Below are 19455 nucleotides of genomic sequence, written 5' to 3'. Positions count from 1 at the left end.
TCTGGAAAAAATGATGCTGAAATTCATATGAAGACACAGGAGACCTTGAATAGCTAAAGCAATCTTGTATCACAAAAACAAAGCTGGAGGCATCACAATACCAGATTTCAGGACATACTACAGGGCAGCTGTAATGAAAACAGCAGGGTACTGGTACAGAAACAGATGGATAGACCAATGGAACAGAACAGAAACACCAGAAATCAACCCAAACATCTACAGCGAACTTGCATGTGGAACAAATATCTTCCCTCCTCTTATGTCTCAAATTTCAAAAATGCAAACAAGAGCCAACCAACCATAGTTTTCCACCAAGGCAAATACCAGGAAGGTGGCATCCAATATCCCTACTTAGGAGTATCTGGGGCATTTCTCCTCCTTTCTCCCTCTTTAAAGATCCCTCATTTTTGTTGCATAAACATCTACGGTTCATGTTGAACCACAGCTGATCTGTAAAACTAATTTATTTCCCTTCTTAGAGCCATTCCTCTTCCCTAGATGCATGCCACCTGGCTCTTGTGTAATTAACCTTTGGTGAAGAAGGAAAGTGAGCCATTCCAATGATAACATTTTATGAGAGGCAGCAATACAGACCATTGTGAGGACCTCACCATCTTACGGATGCAATGCCTATCAGCTGCATGACTAGGGGTGAGGCACTTCACTGCCCTATCAGTTTCCTCCAATGTTAAATGAGGTTAATATATATTATTCATTCATCTTGAATTTTCATCATGTTTCCAGAGAAAAGAAGCAGTTTGTAACTACACTACACAGGTGTGAAAATTTGCAAGGGCTTGAGGCTGCCCTTGGGAAACCCCATTAGTAACTGTGATGTCAAAAGGACCTGCAGGCCTAGGGCAGATTCAAATGTAGGTAATGGCAGTGGTTATGTGTTTCTGGATAGAAGGAAAGATCAAACATCAGGGAATCCAGGCCATTGTGAACAAAGACAAAAGACCAGGGACTTCAGAGAAGAAGGTGTTCCGTGAAAGTAAACAGGAAAGAATGAGTTTAACGCCACTGTGAAAACCAAGTACCTGAATTCGCTGCTCAGCTCCTGTTCTATTTGAATGGATGGTGGAAACTGAATGGTTTTGTAGGTATCCATCCTTTTCTGGAAGCTTCTGACTACAGGAATGGGGTGAGGGTGACACAGCTAAAGAAACCTTGAATTTCAAGATACCACACCAACCTGGTAATTCCACAATCTGAAAACATAAGTTCTACTATACTTCGGTGAGAAACAAGACCCTTGAAACAATGACAGGGTTTTGTCTTTCCCAACATGTATGTTGACTATACATGTCTAAGGATATCGCCATTCCATTTATCACTTTGATTTTGGGGACAAGTGTTTAAAAATCCAGGCTCCTATCTGTACTTTCACAAACCTCATTCTGGCTTCTTTAACCACAAAGCTAGCCTCCCAAATGTGGTGAGGTTGAGGAACTGGAAGAGGGTAAAAGAGGACTCAGGATTAAGAAATGAAAATAAATAAATAAATAAATCAGATACTTAATGGCAGCAGTACCTCCAGCATGATACCATTCAGAAACAAGTGAGAGAGGCCCCCACCTAGAATGAGAACAGTCCCAAGGACCTTCTGGGAAACAAGGGGAAACCACAGAGAAGATTTCATCCAAAGGTAGACAGAATCTTAGCTAGTGTGGTTGGAGACTTTTTTATCCATAAGATTGATCATTGGTTAGCAGATGTTTGACTAAGTTTCTCGGCACAGTGCCGGCCGTAGCGGCCATTTGCGGGGGTGAACCAACTGAAGGAAGAGCTTTTTCTCTCTCTAACTCTGTCAAATAAATTTAAAAAAATTTTTTTTTTGTTGCTATTGGGAGTGGTTTTTTTTTTTAAGGTTTTTATTTATTTATTTGAAAACCAGAGTTAACAGAGAGGCAGAGGCAGAGATAGAGGTCTTCCATGCACTGGTTCACTCCCCAGATGGCCTCAATGGCCAGAGCTATGCTGATCCAAAGCCAGGAGCCAGGAGCTTCTTCCAAGTCTCCCATGAGAATGCAGGGGTCCAAGGACTTTGGGCCATCTTCTACTGCTTTCCCAGGCCACAGCAGGGAGCTGGATAGGAAATGGAGCAGATGGGATTTGAACCGGCACCCATACAGGATGCCGGCACTGCAGGCAGCAGCATTACCTACTATGCCACAGCGCCAGTCTCAATTGGGAGTGTTGACAACTCAAAATAAATAGCTATATAATTAGGATGTTATATGTAATTTCAGTGTTAATATAATTGCGACAATTTTGTGTACATATTTGGGATTTCCATCCCTATAGGCATATTAACTAAACGATCGAATTTCCACCCCATTGTTATGTCTTCTGGACATAGTCATTGTCCTCCATATGGAATGTTCATCTTTTTCTTCTGTACTAATTTTGCAAGGACAAACATACCCAATAGGCACATAAAGTATTCCAGATATGTAAAAGAAAAAAATGAGGAGGGAATCAAAATTCACTACAAAATTTAACTAACTGGACAAAATTCAGTAGTGGTAGAAACAAGCGACAAAATACTATAGGAAGAGACAACAAAGACTAGCTTTGACTCCAATGAAAAGTCATTGTGCCGGCGCCGTGGTTCAATAGGCTAATCCTCCGCCTTGCGGCGCCAGCACACCGGGTTCTAGTCCCAGTCGGGGCGCCGGATTCTGTCCTGGTTGCCCCTTTTCTAGGTCAGCTCTCTGCTATGGCCCGGGAGTGCAGTGGAGGATGGCCCCAGGTCCTTGGGCCCTGCACCCGCTTGGGAGACCAGGAGAAACACCTGGCTCCTGCCTTCGGATCAGCGCGATGCGCCAGCCGCAGCACGCCTGCTGCAGCGGCCATTGGAGGGTGAACCAACGGCAAAAAGGAAGACCTTTCTCTCTCTCTCTCTCTCTCTCTCACTGTCCACTCTGCCTGTCAAAAAATAAAACAAAAAGGTCATTGTTAGAATGAATTTTTCAAAGAACAGAATACATCTGTTTTGGCCATACTAACATCACATGAAACACGCATAAGACAAAAATTGTTAGTGAAAACAAAGAAGGGCATTATATACTGAAAATTATTATGGGGTCAGCATTAGGCCCATTGATGAAGACACTGCATGGGATACCTATGTGGCATATCAAAGTACTTGCATTCCACTCATAGATATGGATACTTATTCCCATTATAGGTGATGTACGTTATAGAAAGCAGCAGGTCATGGCACATGTACATGAGTCCCAGCTACCAATGTTAGAGATCCACATGGAGTTCCAGGCTCCTGGACTGGCTGTTATTTGAGAAGTGAACAAGCAGATTATTCTGCTAATGCAGGTAGGAAATAGCATATTGTGGTTCAAATACCTGAGTTCTTGCCACCATGCAGGAGATCCAGGTGGAGCTCCGGGCTTTGGTCAGACTCTTCCCAGGCTATTATTATTTGGAAGTGAATCTGCAGGTGCAATATATTACTTTCTCTTTTTCCTTTGTCTCTTGTTGCTGTTTTTCAAAAAATGAATAAACCTTTTGAAGAAATCAATGAAAGCAAAACTGAATTTGCTAACAAGTAAACACAATTTTAAAATTCTTAGGAAAAAAAAGAAACTGACAAACTAAAATCAGAAATGAAAAACAGGACAGAGTGAAATGAAAGACCACAGAACTGACAGAAATAAACTAAATTATAACAGAATTTAACAAATATTGAATTCCAACAAATTAGATAATGAATGTACTGGTCACATTCCTACAACTCACATGCTACCAAAACCATCTCCAGAATAAATAAAAAATCTGCAGACATAGAGCAAGTATGATAACAGCCATTTGAATGTTATGTGTACTGCACCAGAGCTAAAACACAAATTTAATAGGCTTGAGATCTCTGGGTATTTTCATATAGAAGGAAGCAGACTTTCCAGAACAGAAAAAAGAGGTACTGATAGGAGAGAGGCTGGATCCTGGCCTCAAAGCACAATCTGTGGGGACCAGTGCTGTGGGGTAGTAGGCTAAGCTTTCACCTTTGGCGCTGGCATGCCATATGGGTGCCAGTTCATGTCCCGGCTGCTCCTCTTCTGATCTAGCTCTCTCCTAATGGCCTGGGAAAGCAGCAAAAGATGGCCGAAGTCCCTGGGCCCTTGCCACCCATGTAGGAGACCCAAAAGCAGCTCCTGGTTCCTGGCTTCAGATCGGCCCAGCTCTGGCCATTGCAGCCATTTGAGGAGTGAATCAGCAGATGGAAGACTTTTCTCTCTATCTCTCCCTCACTGTCTGTGTGTAACTCTGCCCCTCAAGTAAATAAATAAAATCTTTGAGGAAAAAAAAAAAGCACAATCTGTGGTTCTGGGCCCAAGAGATGCTGTTGTAGAAATGGCTTTGGTGCATTTCAGCGGTAGCCACCAAATTACAGCTAGCAAAGGAAAAAGGAATCACATGAACAGGAGAGAGATGCACATTTCATAAATACTTCAGGAATAATAAATAATAATAAATAAATAATAAATAATTCAAAATATAGCTCAATTGCAAAAGCTAGCAATTCCTTAGTCAGTTGTCCCTTTATGTTTCTTTGAATTTACTGTTGTGGCGGCTGTCACTATTGAATATCCATGTCCTTCCAATCTCTCAAATCACAGGAACAACATCACTGTAAATATACAAGGGTAGGGCTTTAAATTTATCTATTTGACTATGTAATCCTTAGTCTTTGTGATTTCAAATCAACTGCTTTCCCCAGATGGGCTCTCAAGTAAGGACATAATTAGGGTTGTGATAATTTGTGGAAATTAGTCAAGGCTTTAAAGAACAGAAACAGACAGGTAATATTTAAAGTCATAAGGGCTATGAGGAGTCACACCTCCTAATACCATTACAATGCGCTGAGGACAGCAACAGATGCATTTGAAAGAGACATAACCCCTTCATCAATACCTCCATCAGGGACCAAAATTTCAGAGCAGACTAACACATTTGAGAATCTGTAATTCTGAGAGGCATATGCTTCCTCATGGGATACTTTTTCATGATTATTAAGATACCCAAATATGTTTAGCTTCTCCATACCATCAGAAATGAAATGTCAAATAGAACATATGAACATTGTATGTATGTTCAGTAATTAGTGTGTCAGTAGTTATTCTGACCTAGAAATGATCTACACTTTTACTCTAGGCAGATATAACACTAAGAAAGTTAACCAGCATTATAAGTAATTTCCTAGTAACTTATTTTTTGCATGAGGTTTTAGATTCACTACTGTGCTTGACATACATGAAGTAAAGGATATCACACACTTCACTTTTATTCCATCTTCACCTGTGCATATGCTCTTCAGTTTATGGTTTCTATAACCTTAAACATCCAGTACAAATAATCGTGGCTTATTTGATTATTGAAGCCAAGTAGAATGAAAATATGCACTCATGTTATCATGAAAGCTGACAACATGGAAGACAGAGCTGCTTTTAGCAAACCTACATTATTTACCTATCATATTTACCAAAGATTTACCTAACTCAAGTGCACCTGAAATATAATTTCTATTTCTGGGGGTTTTAGAAATTATACATACACACACTTACATATTTGTGTGTATATGTATGTAGCCTCATTTATATCTAAAACAATTTGACTAACATTTCAAGTAATTTTATTAATTCATGGCTTCCTGTAACCAAGACATGGAAAAAATATCAAAAATACATCACATTCTCAAGGTGGCATGTACCAATGCCATCTCACTAGTCCCGGTGATCAATTTCTGTTCACAATTGATCATAATGACAGGACTAAGAGCCAAAGGGAGCACATAAACAAGAATAGTGTCTGCAAATACTAGCTGATAGAATAAAAAAGGGAGAGAACGATCCAACATGGGAATTGAGATACAAAGCAGACCCATAGAATGGCAGATGTCCTAAACAGCACTCTGGCCTCAGAATCAGCCCTTAAGGCATGCAGATCTGGCTGAAAAGCCCATGAGAGTATTACAGGCATGGAAAGCCAAGACACTCTGGCAAAAAAAAAAAAAAAAACCTACATGAAAGATCTCCGCGAGTGAGATCCCAGTGGAAAGAACAGGAACAGGTCATCAAAGAAGGAGGTACCTTTCTCTGAAGGGAGGAGAGAACTTCCACTTTGACTACGACCTTGTCTAAATATGATCAGAGCTGGTGAACTCAAAAGGCTCCCATAGCCTTGGCAACTCATGACAAGAGCCTAGGGTGATTACTGATGCCATAAACAAGAGTGTCAATTTGTTAAGTCAACAACAGGAGGCACTGTGCACTTACTCCTCATGTAGGATCTCTGCCCTTAATGTGCTTTACATTGTGATTTAATGCTATAACTAGTACTCAAACAGTATTTTTCACTTTGTGTTTCTATGTGGATGCAAACTGTTGAAATCTTTACTTAATATATGCTAAAATGATCTTCTGTATATAAAGAGAACTGAAAATGAATCTTGATGTGAATTGAAGGGGGGAGGGAGAGGGAAAGGGGAGGGTTGCGGGTGGGAGGGAAGTTACTGGGGGGGGGGGGAAGCCATTGTAATCCATAAGCTGTACTTTGGAAATTTATATTCATTAAATAAAAGTTAAAAAAAAATACATCACATTCAATTATGAACATACAAACAGATACAGAGATCTTACCACTTTCATTCTAATATTAGCCATACATACTCATGGGTTAATACCTACTATATATAAATTTATACTCAATTTTGATAAGGAACACTTCTAAGGTTTTCTTTTAATATAATATATAATCTTATGGAGGCTGTGGACTACTCTTTAGGGGAGAGACTGAAGAGACATGAAACAGCATTCTGAATGTCTCTACAGCCCATGAGTGAGGATCAAATAGTTGATTTTCAAAAAGCTTTTGACCATTTGAGCCTCAGGTAGTTCTTTTGGGGAACTCTTGAAAGCTCTGTGGAGGCAGGGGACCTAAATGTGACCATAGAGCTGATGTGACTGTAGAGAATTGAGGGAATCAAGTGCTAAGGAAAAAGTCTAGCATGGTACACAGAGGATGCAGGAAGTAAGCATTCCATTGGGGACATATTACAGCATTCAAGGCAACTAAAGAGACAAATGAACTGAAGCTCTTGCATTTCATCTAGTAATGCAAGACAATTTCCTATTCTTCAAAAGGAACAAGATAAAATACTATATTTTTAAAATATCTGTTCTTATATCTAACATTTGATCTTAGTATAAAATAATTGGTATTGTAAAAATTCTAGTAATTCAGAAAAATCCATACCAGAGATGATAAATGTACTCACATTTCAAGAAGAAATGATGAGGGCTGACATGGAACCTTTTTGCAGAAACCATTACACAAAGATGAAGGATGAATGAATGGATGCCTGGATGCAAGGACAGAATGTAGTAAAACAGGAATCATATTTAAAATGTTTTTGAAAACTAAACAGAAATGTTACTTCAACTGAAAGAAAAAATAAACAAGCAAAGTTGTTGAGAAAACAAATGCGCATTTCCTGTTCTCAAGAGATATTAGTTTCACAATATCCCCCTGGGGCCCTTAAGGATACCCTGCCTCCCCAGCCTGTTTACCTTGTGACGTGGAGACTTGCTTGCCAGGGTCTGTCAAGGACCTGCATACGACTTAAGAACAACCATCAAATGGACAAGAAAGAGAGCATCTCAGATGGTTTCTGGTTCTTTACTTTCAGGATTCTTATCTCAGCCACTTGTGACATCTTGGTTCCTGGTATTTAGAACTTTGATATCAGAACTGGGTATGGAAAGAGAAACATAAAATTATACGAACTTCTGGAAGTGAAGGGAGCTACAGAGCAATGCAAATACAGGAGCAAGACTTAGAATGAGGACAAATGAGACAGAAGAGTGGCAGGATACAATGTTTAGCTCATAAATATTTTCACTTATATTCTTACTTTCAAGTGAATGAAACTTGTTTCAAGTAGTTAATAAATTGGAAGCTTCAGCATACCTCTGCTTTACCAAACTTGCTTAGATGGCAGAACACTTTTTTTTTAATTGTACATGGTTTTGGGATAAAGCATAATTCAATACATGTACAATATGAAATGATCAAATCAGAGTAATTAGAATTTTCCATCCCTTAAACACAATAGTACACTGATAAAACATATTTCAGTCCACTTCCAACAATCAAACAACCACAGGTTTCACAAAAATATTATGATTTTGGTCAGTCTTGAAAAAATATCCCTGGCCACCAGAACTGAAATGGAGCTGAATACACCTGTCCTTCTGGAAGAAATAGTCTTCCCCAATTTGCCACAGTCCTCTCCCTGCTTGCTACTCTGTCTTGCCCGCCTGGCCTTGTCAACATTTGAGTTTGCAAATCAGATTATTACACATTTTAATTACACAAAATGTGACACATAGAAAATCAGAGAGCATTGAAAGATAAATCTCATGTACCTATTAGCCATGTTAAATGACTGTTCATACATGACCTTGTTTCACAAATACCCTAACCAATTCTCCAAAACACTTGGCTCCCCTGGGATTTCTGTGATGCAAATGTAAACAGTGCATCATTTCCTTTGCAACTATTTCAGTGGTTCTCTGCAGAAGAAACTCACCTGTGGCTCCTGATCAGGTCTCATTCTGCTATACGATATGTGACGTGGATTATAGTGTGGCAATAGGACATATAATGGGGTAACATGATATAACATGTCAAAGGGCTTGTGCCTGATGTGAATCACTGTGCTGGATATTTACATAGGTTATGTCATTTGATCCACTTATCAATTATATGAAATATACAATGCTTTCATTCCTATCTTACAGTCTTCTCATAGAAGTACATCTTAATATATCCTAGTAAATATATGTGTGTATTTCCATATAAATTTTTTTTAAAGATTTATTTTATTTATTTGAGAGGTAGAGTTACAGAGAGAGGGAGAGACAGAGAGAGAGGTCTTCCATCCGCTGGTTCACTCCTCAGATGGCTGCAACGGCCGGAGCTGTGCCAATCCAAAGGCAGGAGCCAGGAGCTTCTTCTGGGTCTCCCACGCAGGTGCAGGGGCCCAAGGACTTGGGCCATCTTCTACTGCTTTCTCAGGCTATAGCAGAGAGCTGGATCAGAAGAGGAGCAGCCAGGACTCAAACCAGTGCCCAAATGGGATGCCGGCGCTTCAGGCCAGGGCTTAAACCTGCTTCGCCACAGCGCCGGCCCCTCCATATACATATTTAAAAACATACATGAGATATTACTTATGCATAGTTATATAACTTGTACCTCATTCATATATATAATTTTATACAGATACTTAAAATGTACTTTGATTCTGTTATGATTTTTTTCAATTAGTTACTCTCTGCTAATGGGAACTTTCCATAAGCTAGAGTTGCTTTTTCAGATTCTCCATTCACAAGACTCCAAAGTTCAAACTTACTTCTCTGGGGGCCGGCGTTGTGGCATAGTGGGTAGAGCTGCCTCCTATAGTGCTGGCATCCCATATTGGCACTGGTTTGAGTCCCAGCTGCTCCACTTCTGATCCAGCACTCTGCTATAGGCTAGGAGAGCAGTAGAAGATGGCCCAATCTTGGGCCCTTGTACACACGTGGGATACCTGGAAGAAGCTCCAGGCTCCTGGCTTCAGATTGACTCAGCTCCAGTTGTTGCGGCCATTTGGGGAGTATTCCAGGCTCCTGGCTTTGAATTGACTCAGCTCTGGCTGTTGGATGGAAGACCTCTTTCTCTGCCTCTGCCTCTCTATAACTCTTCCTTTCAAATAAATAAATCTTTAAAACAAAAAGGAAACTTCCTTTCCTAAAGGAATATTCTGTTTTTTTCTCTACTTCAGAATATCCAGCACAATGGAATCCAAGTCATGAAGTAGGTTTCAGAATGGCTGCCATGCCAAATACCTTCTCACCCAAAGTGACCTGCACATGGGTTTCAGTCTTTTTTTTTTTTTTTTTTTTTTTTTTTTTTTTGGACAGGCAGAGTTAGACAGTGAGAGAGAGAGAGAGAGAGAGAGAGAGAGAGAGAAAGGTCTTCCTTCCTTTGGTTCACCCTCCAAATGGCTGCTACGGCCAGCGCGCTGCGCCAATCCGAAGCCAGGAGCCAGGTGCTTCCTCCTGGTCTCCCATGCGGGTGTAGGGCCCAAGCACTTGGGCCATCCTCCACTGCCTTCCTGGGCCACAGCAGAGAGTTGGCCTGGAAGAGGAGCAACTGGGACAGAACCGGCACCCCAACTGGGACTAGAACCTGCAGTGCCGGTGCCACAGGCGGAGGATTAGCCTAGTGAGCTGCAGCGCCGGCCTTCAGTCATGCTTTCTAACAAAAGAGAACCACAGATGTCTAGTATTTGGAGTTGTGAATGAAATACGTGACATTCATTTCACGCTTGTGTTTAAACGCCTGTTACCTAAAACCTCTCTACCAGTCTCCTACTGTGCCATGTCCACATAGAGGTTATCTTTTGGGATGACTTTTCCTCCACAAAAAATTTCAGGAGGCTCCAAAACCCATAGGATTCCAGATAGGTAAAACTTGCTGATTTATTTGAAAAATAGATAAAATTAATTACTATGAACAAATTTTCAAAAATTTAAATAAAGGCAGAATGTAACCCTCCATGCCTTACTCTGCTCACCCTCAACATGGTCCTAGTTCCAAACTGTTAACACAAACGTAGAAGAAAGCCAAAGTTTCTCTACTTGGCTCACTATATGAAAATATTTACCTCGGTACCCAGGAGCAGTACTACCTCACTAATGCTCAAGGGCAGGCAAGTTCCAGCTGCCTGAAACCCCTAAGGTGACTTTTGGTTCAGGAAGGGTGGGAAGGAGTCCTGGGAGAGAGGAGGCCTGGACCTAGAGTGGCTCTCTAGGAAGATACCTCCTAAGCCTGCCCACTACTAGACTAACGCACCTGGGGATGAAATGGGCTCCAGCTCCAACACTTGCCTGAGGTGAAAGTGGTGAGGTGCAGGGCTACTGGCTGAGCCCATGTTTCTTGAGCTCCTAGCCACTACCACCCCCATGGAGATTCTCTTTGTTCACGGGGCCAGGAGCTCCTGTGCCAGTGCTGCCTTCTGCTGATGCACCTATGGCTGCTGTTCCAAGATAATGTTGGACGGTGTTTTGACCTTTTCATCTGCTCAATAGAATCACCGAGTTCACATCTGAAAATTAAGAAAGGCGCAGAGACATCAGATGATTTGACACCTGGAGACACGGACCCGAAGAGGTGAAGGGCCATAGCAGGAGAGATGATGACACGCAGGTGTCCCAGGGAAAGGGGATTCCGTGAAGTTCACTGTAACACTTGTCACTGTCCAACCCTGGCCATGCATTCCCTCCAAGTCATAGTTTATTCTTTAGCTCAATTGAGGCTCCATCCTGCAGCTCAAAAGACTATACTCACTTGTTGAGGTCCTGCCCCAACAAAGGAGCTTTACTCAATTTTGCATGCAGATTTAGGTATGGAGATGCAAGGGAGAGAGGGACACCTCATGCTGTGCCTTGGAAAAATGTTTGCAGATGTCTTTTATCCCAGCTCTGAATATCCACCAGGCAGTAATCCACCACAGAGCAGTAAATAAACTGAAATGATTTGTCAGGAGGCAGTTTCCTTTAGGATTGTCAGTGTTGCTGAACCCTCCATACTTTCAGGAGTTGTAAGAGCAGAATGTTAGGGCTGGGTTTGCTCAGCACTAGGGGTGTTCAGGTGCAGTCTGCAAGAAACCCAAAGGACCTCTTTGAGAAAGTCCAAGTACTCCAGAGTTTTTGAATATCTTTTGGTGTGTTTTGTGCACACCCTTGTGTGCTACCTCCAGCGGACTGGCTGGGGAGATTTCTTGAGATTCAGGAGAGATTCTTCTTCTAGGCCCAACATTCATAGAGCCAGAAAAGAGTCCTGCTTTCCCCCACAAGGCTGCACTTACCTTGGTATTGTGTTAGGAGTTCATTAGACAGATAGTTAGGCAGCATCAGAGATTTTGTCTTTGGTTCTAAGAACAACACACTACAGTTAAAACCATGGATCTGAACTGTAATAAGAGAACATCCTGGCATTACTGACAGGAATTCAGTCATCCTAACAACAGTTTGGCCATAAAATTTTGGCAATGTGCAAGGCATTATTCAGGAAAGTCATCTATTATAGGCAAACACACAGGCTTAAAGAGTGCTGGCACGTTCTGAGGACCTGTATCATCATGGCTCTCTGAAACACCTCACTGGAATTGACCAACACAGTATTACTGTCCATGTCCTTTGGTGTTGGTGGATGGTCCACAGCTTGTGATAGGCCCTTGCATCCTGCCACCTCATCACCAAGGCAATGCTAGTTGTCTTATCAATGAAGCAACTTCACATGGCCATATTGGCTTATTATACTATACCCACATTTAAAGTGTCCTCCTCTTGTTTCTAGAAGCATTTCTTCTGTATTCATTGTCTTTGAGTTTTCATTATATTCCATGCATTCAGGTTGTTTTACTCAGCTTTCTTAAACCACAAGGCCTGACACCTGAGCACTTTATATTCAAAGAAATATCCTGCCTGAGCCAGTTTATTAGTCAAAGTTCTTCAAACTGATAGAAACCATATGAAGTTGAAACATTTATTTTTCTATCATTTATCTATAGAGCAATGCTTATTTTTGTAGATTCATTATAAAAAGATTGGGGTACAGGCCATGGGGCTGCCAAGGGCGGCTAGGTGTGCTGAAGGGGTGACCATGTGGCTACCACTCGTGCTCAGGGTGCTGTGGGCCATTGCCATGGGCCTGGAGCTGACTTACATGCTGGTGCTGAGTCCCAGGCCTCCACCACTGGAAACCCTGGCCAGGGCCCTGCAGCTGACGCTGGGCACCTTCCAGCTGCTTAACCTGCAGGGCAACATGGGGCTCCTCCTGGGCTCGGATCCTAGCATCCATGGCTATGGCCTGGGCCAGGTGTACTGCTACCAGTGTCAAAGCAGGTGCCGCCGCGCGGCGGGCATTGCTCTGCCTGCCGCGTCTGCATCTTGCATCAGGACCACCATTGACACCTGCTGGACCGCTGTGTGGGCTTCCACAACTACAGGCCCTTCCTGTGCCTGCTGCTCCAGGCCGCTGGTGTCCTGCTCTATGTCTCCATGCTGCTGGGCCTCGTGCTGGCAGCCCTGCTGTGTACTCAGGTGCCCTACACACCATCGCCCTCCTCCTGCTGCCCTGGCTCATGCTGCTCACAGAGTGTCTCTGGCCCAGTTTGCCCTGGCCTTCATGATGGACCCATGTGTGGTGGGGGCGCGGCTGCATTCAGCCAGGCTGCTCTTACAGGGGATGCTGTTGTTTGGAGTGGGCTCGGGGCCAGCACTCCTACAACCTGGGCCCCTGCCACAACCTGCAGGCTGTCCTGGGTCCTCACTGTACCCTCGTCTGGCTCTGTCCCTTCCTGGCCTCCCCACTGCCCGGGGATGGGATCAGCTTCCCAACCTCAGAGGCAGTGGGACTCACGGATTCCTGACTCCAGGAAGGGCTCAAGCTGCACGGCGGGGCGGGGGTACAGGCGGAGAGGCAGGTTGGCCCTTGATGCCTGCAGTGGGCAATGCCAGCTCAGCCTTGGCCTTGGCCCTACACAGCTCAGCACCTGCAACTCAGGGCCTTGCTGCCCTTCTGCCAGGCTAATCAACTGCTGACTTTCCTGCTCACTGCCCCCACGCCCCACTCCCCGTCTTCACTGGATTTCCAGTCCCTCCCTAAGTCGGGGCTGCTGTTTCTGGTTGCCCTGTCAGGCCTGAGGGTCTCAGGGGCCAGGGCTCCCCTCCTTGGGGCCAGGCTGCTGGGATCTGGTGGTGAGAAGGCAAACATTCCCAGGTCTAGCACTCTGTCAGTTTCACACAGCCTCTCTTAGCTAACCCAGGCCACTGGGCAGCACTTCTCCTTTCTCAATGGGTGAAAATCTTAAAGCTCAGTGAGATCATGGGGTAGCAAGTAAAGGGGGCAGGACTGAACCTAGGCCACCAGCCAACACGCATCCTGGGAGGCAGCAGGTTATTCCTCAAGGAGCTGGGTCCCTGCTCAATTCCAGGTCTTTGCTTTCGTCTTCACCTTGCACAGCTAAAGCAAGCAGGGAACAAACCCGAGGCAGGGGGTGCTGAAGCCTCTGTGAAGCCTGCTCCTCCAGAACTCCTTGTTAACCATTCCTGCATAAAGACTGCAAGCAGACAGGCTCAGTGTGGCAGGTGTAAACAAAAGTTTTCTCTTAGAATCTCAGTAAAATGACAGTAAAGAGATAAAAAAGATACGAATTCAGCCAGGGAAGGAAAGTGAGAGGAGAGGCAGCAACAGGCCAAAGAGGCTGGCAATGTTTGGAAGCACAGAAAGGGGTTGGGTTGCAAGTTCCCAGGACCAGGAAGCCAGCAGAACGCCCCCCAGAACCCTGCAGAGGCTCAGGAACTCCGCCAGTGGCAGGGAAGGAGAGGCGAGGCTGCAGGCAGATGGTAGGGATGAGTGAAAGTAGGTCAGGGGCAGCTCCGGTGCTCTCCTCCCCACAGGTCCCACTTCATCCCTGACAGTCACCCTTCTGGGGCGAGAAGGGGTGAAGAGTTGTTTGAAAAAGAAACCAGACAGGTCTCAGGGTTAGTGGGGAAGGGAGGGAGGAGGGTCTGGGTCTAAAACAGGGTTAAGTAAAAGTCTGCAGAAAATGTGGGAAGGTCCTCCTTCCAGCAGGCTTGACTAAGAATTCCGGAGGGGTCCGCCCCCCTTGTTTTAAATTTGAGAGAGAAGTGCAGCGAGTCTCCCATTCGCTGCATCACTCCCCATATGCCTGCAACTGCACCAGATGCATTCAGTCCAGGCCTCTCACACAGGTGCCAGGAACCCAGCTACTTGTGCCATCACCTGCTGCTTCCCCGAGGTGCACATTAACAGGAAGCTGGAGTCAGGAGCAGAGAAGTGACTTGAACTCAGACACCCTAATGTGGGACATGGGTGCCCTAACCCTCGGCTTAACCTCAGGGCCCTTGTGGCAGGCTCTGTGCACGCCCAAGAGGATGGAGCTACTGGGGTCATTGGCTGGTTTACGGTGTTTTAAAGATATTGGGGACTCGCTGTGCCTGGCTCTTGGTGCTACACGTCAGCATTGGCAGATTTGCCCTGAATCCTCCTCCCTGCCATCCCTCACACCCCAGGATATCTTCATGATTTTTATTACATGGTGAGGAGCTGCAAGATTATTTGTAAAACAACCACCTCCCAACCCATGTGGAAAAGTTTCCATTTCCTGCAGGGTCCCCGCTGAGCCCTCCCTGGTGGGGGGACATTGTCTTGCACTAGTTCCCTTGTTTTGCTTTTCTGACATGGGCTCATACTGCTTTTGCATGTTTTTGTATTTTACACAAATGAACTCACATGAAGTTTACTCTCCTACACCTTGCCATTTCACTTCCTGCTTTGTTTCTGAGATGTAGCCCATTGTTGTGTATGGCTGCGGGCCATTCCTTTTCCCTGTGGTACAGTGATCCACTGCGTACGTAGTATGCCATGAGCAAGTTTCCTCTTCTGTTCCATGGGTCATCTTAGCTACCCCGTTCCCTTCCCTTTGAGAATAATCCACTAAGATCTACTCTTGGCTCTTGCTCTTCCAGATGAATTTGAGGATCAGCTTATCAAGTCTCACCAATAAAAACTCCTCTGAGATCATAAATGGAACCCACTAGAACCTATAGGTCAACTTGGGGAAAACGGGTATCCATGTGAAATTGAATTTTCCAATTCATGAAAGTGATGTATCTACCCATCTAATGCTTTCAATAAAGTTATATACACAAAGATTAAAAAAAAAAAGATGTTGGCTCCCCTGTGCTGCTTCTGGAAGTTGACAGGTATCAAGACTTGCACTTGCCAAGCTGGAGACCCTGGAGAGTCAAAGTTAATATTTTAGAACAAATTCTGGGCAAAAGTAATATCTAAGCTCTAAGACAGGCAGGAACAGTTCCCTCTTGCTCAGAAGAGGGTCAACCCTTTCATTCTATTTAGGCCTTCAATTGACTGCAGGAGGTACACTCACATCAGGAAGGACAATATGCTTCACTTAGTCTACTTGTTCAGATGTTAGCCTCACCCATCCAAGAACATAAATGAAAATGTTGGTTCACTATCTGTGCATGTAGTTGTCTACATGATTTGATGCAAAAAAATAAACTATCATACTACATTTACTTGTGAGAAAAGAATATCACCTTACAAACAATATTTTAACACTGATAGCCATAGCATTTATAATGCATAGACATAAAGGAAAGAAGAGTGGGCTAGAAGTTGAGGGAGGACAAAAGGAAAAGGAAGACAAGGGGAGGGGCATTAGGGTGACCAGAAAGGTTGGAGGGGATAAATCAAGAGAATTAGAATGCCAGAAAATAGCAAGAGTTGAATATAATTCAAGATCTATGCTGTAATGGCCTGAAGACAATGTCTTAAACTTTACCTCAATCACTTTCCCCTCATTCCTTTTGACCAACAGTACCTAGGAGGCGTTGGAGGCCAATGTAACTGAGTTGACAAAGAAGCTAACAAATTGCAGGCTAAGTATAAAGCAATAAAAAAAAAAATCAGAAGGGAAAATATGGACCACAAAACCTAGAAAAAGAGGAAAATAAAATAGGAAATTTTTAAGCATTAGTCATTTTAAAGGTATTTCAAAATTATTAAACTATGAAAAGAATACCACTAAATGCCTTAATGTTCAAAGAGGAATAAAACATCACAGAACAAAAAGCATGTAGAAGATAACCCTTGTAGAAGACGTGCGAAATTCATTATGCAAGAGTACAAATACACTACATTTCATATCTACAGTGACTATAATGATGGCTATTATTGTGTCCACCTTTCTGTTAGTATTTCTGTGCAGTATTAACTAGTGTATCCCCGATTTCATAGAACAGACAACTGTGACACAGAGTGTAGTCTTGTTACGCAACCAGTATGGGCAGCGCTGGCATAATAAAGCTTTGTCAAAGTAAATAACCCTATGTTCTTAATAAAAACTGGACACTGCCTCTCATGGAAACATGCATCAAGAATAATGAAAAGATTCAAACCCTTTCATTTATGTATTTATTTCAGTCTTGGAAAGTTATCCTAAGAAGATAATTTAAAAGGAAAAACGTCACATTCCAAAGATGTTCACTCACTGAAAAGATATAGTCACTCATTATGTGTCAGCAAACAACCTTAAGCAAAGTATAAGATAGGAATGCAAATATTAATAGGAAATCCATGAAGGAAATCATACAATATTGGAAAACATTTCCAAAATAAATCTAAATGGTGAAAAATGGACCACACTATTGAATATTTAAAGTTAATGTTCACTGAGTGAAGTCCAAGATCTGAAATGAGTCTGAGAAGTTATATTATTTGGAAAGGAGGTTGGGGATAAATTTCCAATAAGAAAAGTCTTCACTGGAAGCATTATCACCTGATTTTTAAAAAGATTTATTTATTTGAAAGGCAGCATTACAGGGAAAGAGGAGAGAGAGAAAAAGAGAGAGACCTTCCACTGATTACTCTCCAAATGGTCAAAATGGCCAGGACTAGGCCAGGCCAAAGCTAGGAGCCAGGAGCTTCTTCTGGGTCTCCCATGTGGATGGCAGGGGCCCACACACTTAGGCCATCTTCCATTGCCTGGACTCCAACTGGCACCCAAATGGGATGCCATCCCTGCAAGTGGCGGCTTAGCCCAATGTACCACAGCACTGGCTTCCACCTGAGCTTTCAAAAAAAAAATTAATTTACTTATTTGGAAGGCAGAATGAGAGAAGACACACAGAGACAAAGAGAGATCTATACGTTGGTTCACTCCCCAAAAGGCCAGAACAGCCAAGTCTAGGCCAGGCCGAAGCCAGGGGTCAAAAACTCCATGTGGATCTCCCACATGGGTGACAGGGACCCAAGTACTTAAGCCATCAAGTGCTGCCTCCCAGGTACATTAACAAGAAGCTGCACAGGAAGCGGAGTAAATGGGACTTGAATCAGGAACTCCAGTATGCAATGCAGGGATTTCAAGCAGCATTTAACCTACCGCACATGTGGTCTGCCCCTGCCTAACTTTTTGACCCCAGACTGTACTTGGCATCATCTCTTGGTTGTGGCCCCCTGACTGGCAGGCATGCAGTCCTCAGAAAATAATCCCTCCTGCTTCCATCCCCTATTCTTCTACCTCCAAGTGGCAGAAGGCTCTTGTTTGTTTCCTGGGAACAACCTCTGTTTCTTGAATGGGAAATGAGGACAGGTCTGAAAAAAGCAGTAAATTTAGGTGACCAATAGGGTCAGCATACAGGGAACACCTACAAAAAATTCCAGCCGAGCAAAGGAATCACTTCCACTAATACATCAGTATACTGATCTAGTCTTGCAGGAATTAAATCATCTCAGTGTTACAGGCTGAGGGCCTTATGTTTTCATTCACTACCCATCTTCACAATCTGTGATTTTTGCAGGGGGTGAGGAATATCTGGCCTCTGGGCAATATAAGGTCTGTGAAATCATTTTTTTCTGGCCCTGCCAAGGCAAACACAGGAGGTATTTGATATTCAATAAATCTACAGCAGGCTGATTTTGAAGTTGATAATTTTGTGTGGCCCACAAATTATGTTATAAATATCCAAATGTCCCTTGGCAGAAAAAAGGTTCCTCACCCCTGCCACGGGGGCCATCTAGAAGACCCATGAAGAACTCCAGCAGAGGATCACCACAGTGTAGGGGATGTGCAAAGTGCATTATAGTCTATATTCATTTCATTTTGTGGGTCTTTTCCAATTACATTAGTGATTAAGAGTTTGCAAGACTAAACAAAACCTTTCAGAAACAGATCTGTTTTTGAAAAGATCTGAATAATGTTCAGCCTTTTGAGCTTAAGTATTATTTGGCAATGCCAGAGCTTCTAATACCTACGTAAGATCCACTATGGCATAAACTCCTTCATGTAACAACTGCCATCAGTAAACCTCTCAACATCTGAATTTTTCTAGAGGCTCATCTCATAGGTCAGGCCTACTACAATACACTTGTCCTATAGAGGTCCTTGATGGAGGGATACTCTTCATACCAGTGTCCTGGCTCTCCACACCTTAAATGCTCTCTTGTGGACTTTTCAGCCAGACCAAAATGTCTTTTGGGCTGATTCTGAGTCCACTGAAGGATACTTAGAGCAATTGCCATTGTGTGAGTCTGAATGGACTGCTTCCCATGGTGGAGCATTCTATCCTCTTAAACTCTATATATGTTATCACTAAACACTTAAAATGCTGCTTTTACCATCCAGTTCATGGAGATTTGGGGTCCCGTGGCTAGTTTTCAAATTGTACCCTTAGAACTTAGTCCACAGAATACATGTAGAATTATACAGATGAACAGTCTCTTTGTAGGAACTAAGAAGACAAAAATAGACATGGCTCTCCAGAAACCTAATTATGCTTAAGC

The 19455-nt window shown here is 43.2% G+C and overlaps 1 long non-coding RNA gene and 1 pseudogene across 34 annotated transcripts in view; one reads left to right on the top strand and one right to left on the bottom strand.

Annotated features, from left to right (window-relative positions):
* Positions 1 to 19455, bottom strand: part of LOC103345229 (uncharacterized) — a 31207-nt gene that overhangs the window by 8612 nt on the left and 3140 nt on the right. For 4 of the 34 annotated variants that reach the window (XR_011385599.2, XR_011385607.2, XR_011385613.2 and 1 more), the window contains exons 3-6: positions 10950 to 11167; positions 7587 to 7767; positions 7295 to 7378; positions 3367 to 3525 (exon numbers count right to left, since the gene is read on the bottom strand). This is a non-coding gene — a long non-coding RNA (uncharacterized LOC103345229). Of the gene's footprint in view, positions 1 to 1856; positions 2089 to 3366; positions 3526 to 4542; positions 4649 to 7294; positions 7459 to 7586; positions 7768 to 8608; positions 9111 to 10914; positions 11168 to 19455 lie in introns of those variants that run through there. The other 30 variants (XR_011385602.2, XR_011385609.2, XR_016228452.1 and 27 more) reach the window with 15 other exon arrangements.
* Positions 12549 to 13629, top strand: LOC127487935 (putative palmitoyltransferase ZDHHC24 pseudogene; annotated as a pseudogene).

This window comes from Oryctolagus cuniculus, chromosome X (assembly GCF_051225735.1).
Source record: "Oryctolagus cuniculus isolate XC-2025 breed Fujian yellow rabbit chromosome X, ASM5122573v1, whole genome shotgun sequence".
NCBI lineage: Eukaryota > Metazoa > Chordata > Mammalia > Lagomorpha > Leporidae > Oryctolagus > Oryctolagus cuniculus.
Note: the sequence above shows the minus strand (reverse complement) of the source record. Positions and strands in the feature narration are given on the sequence as shown.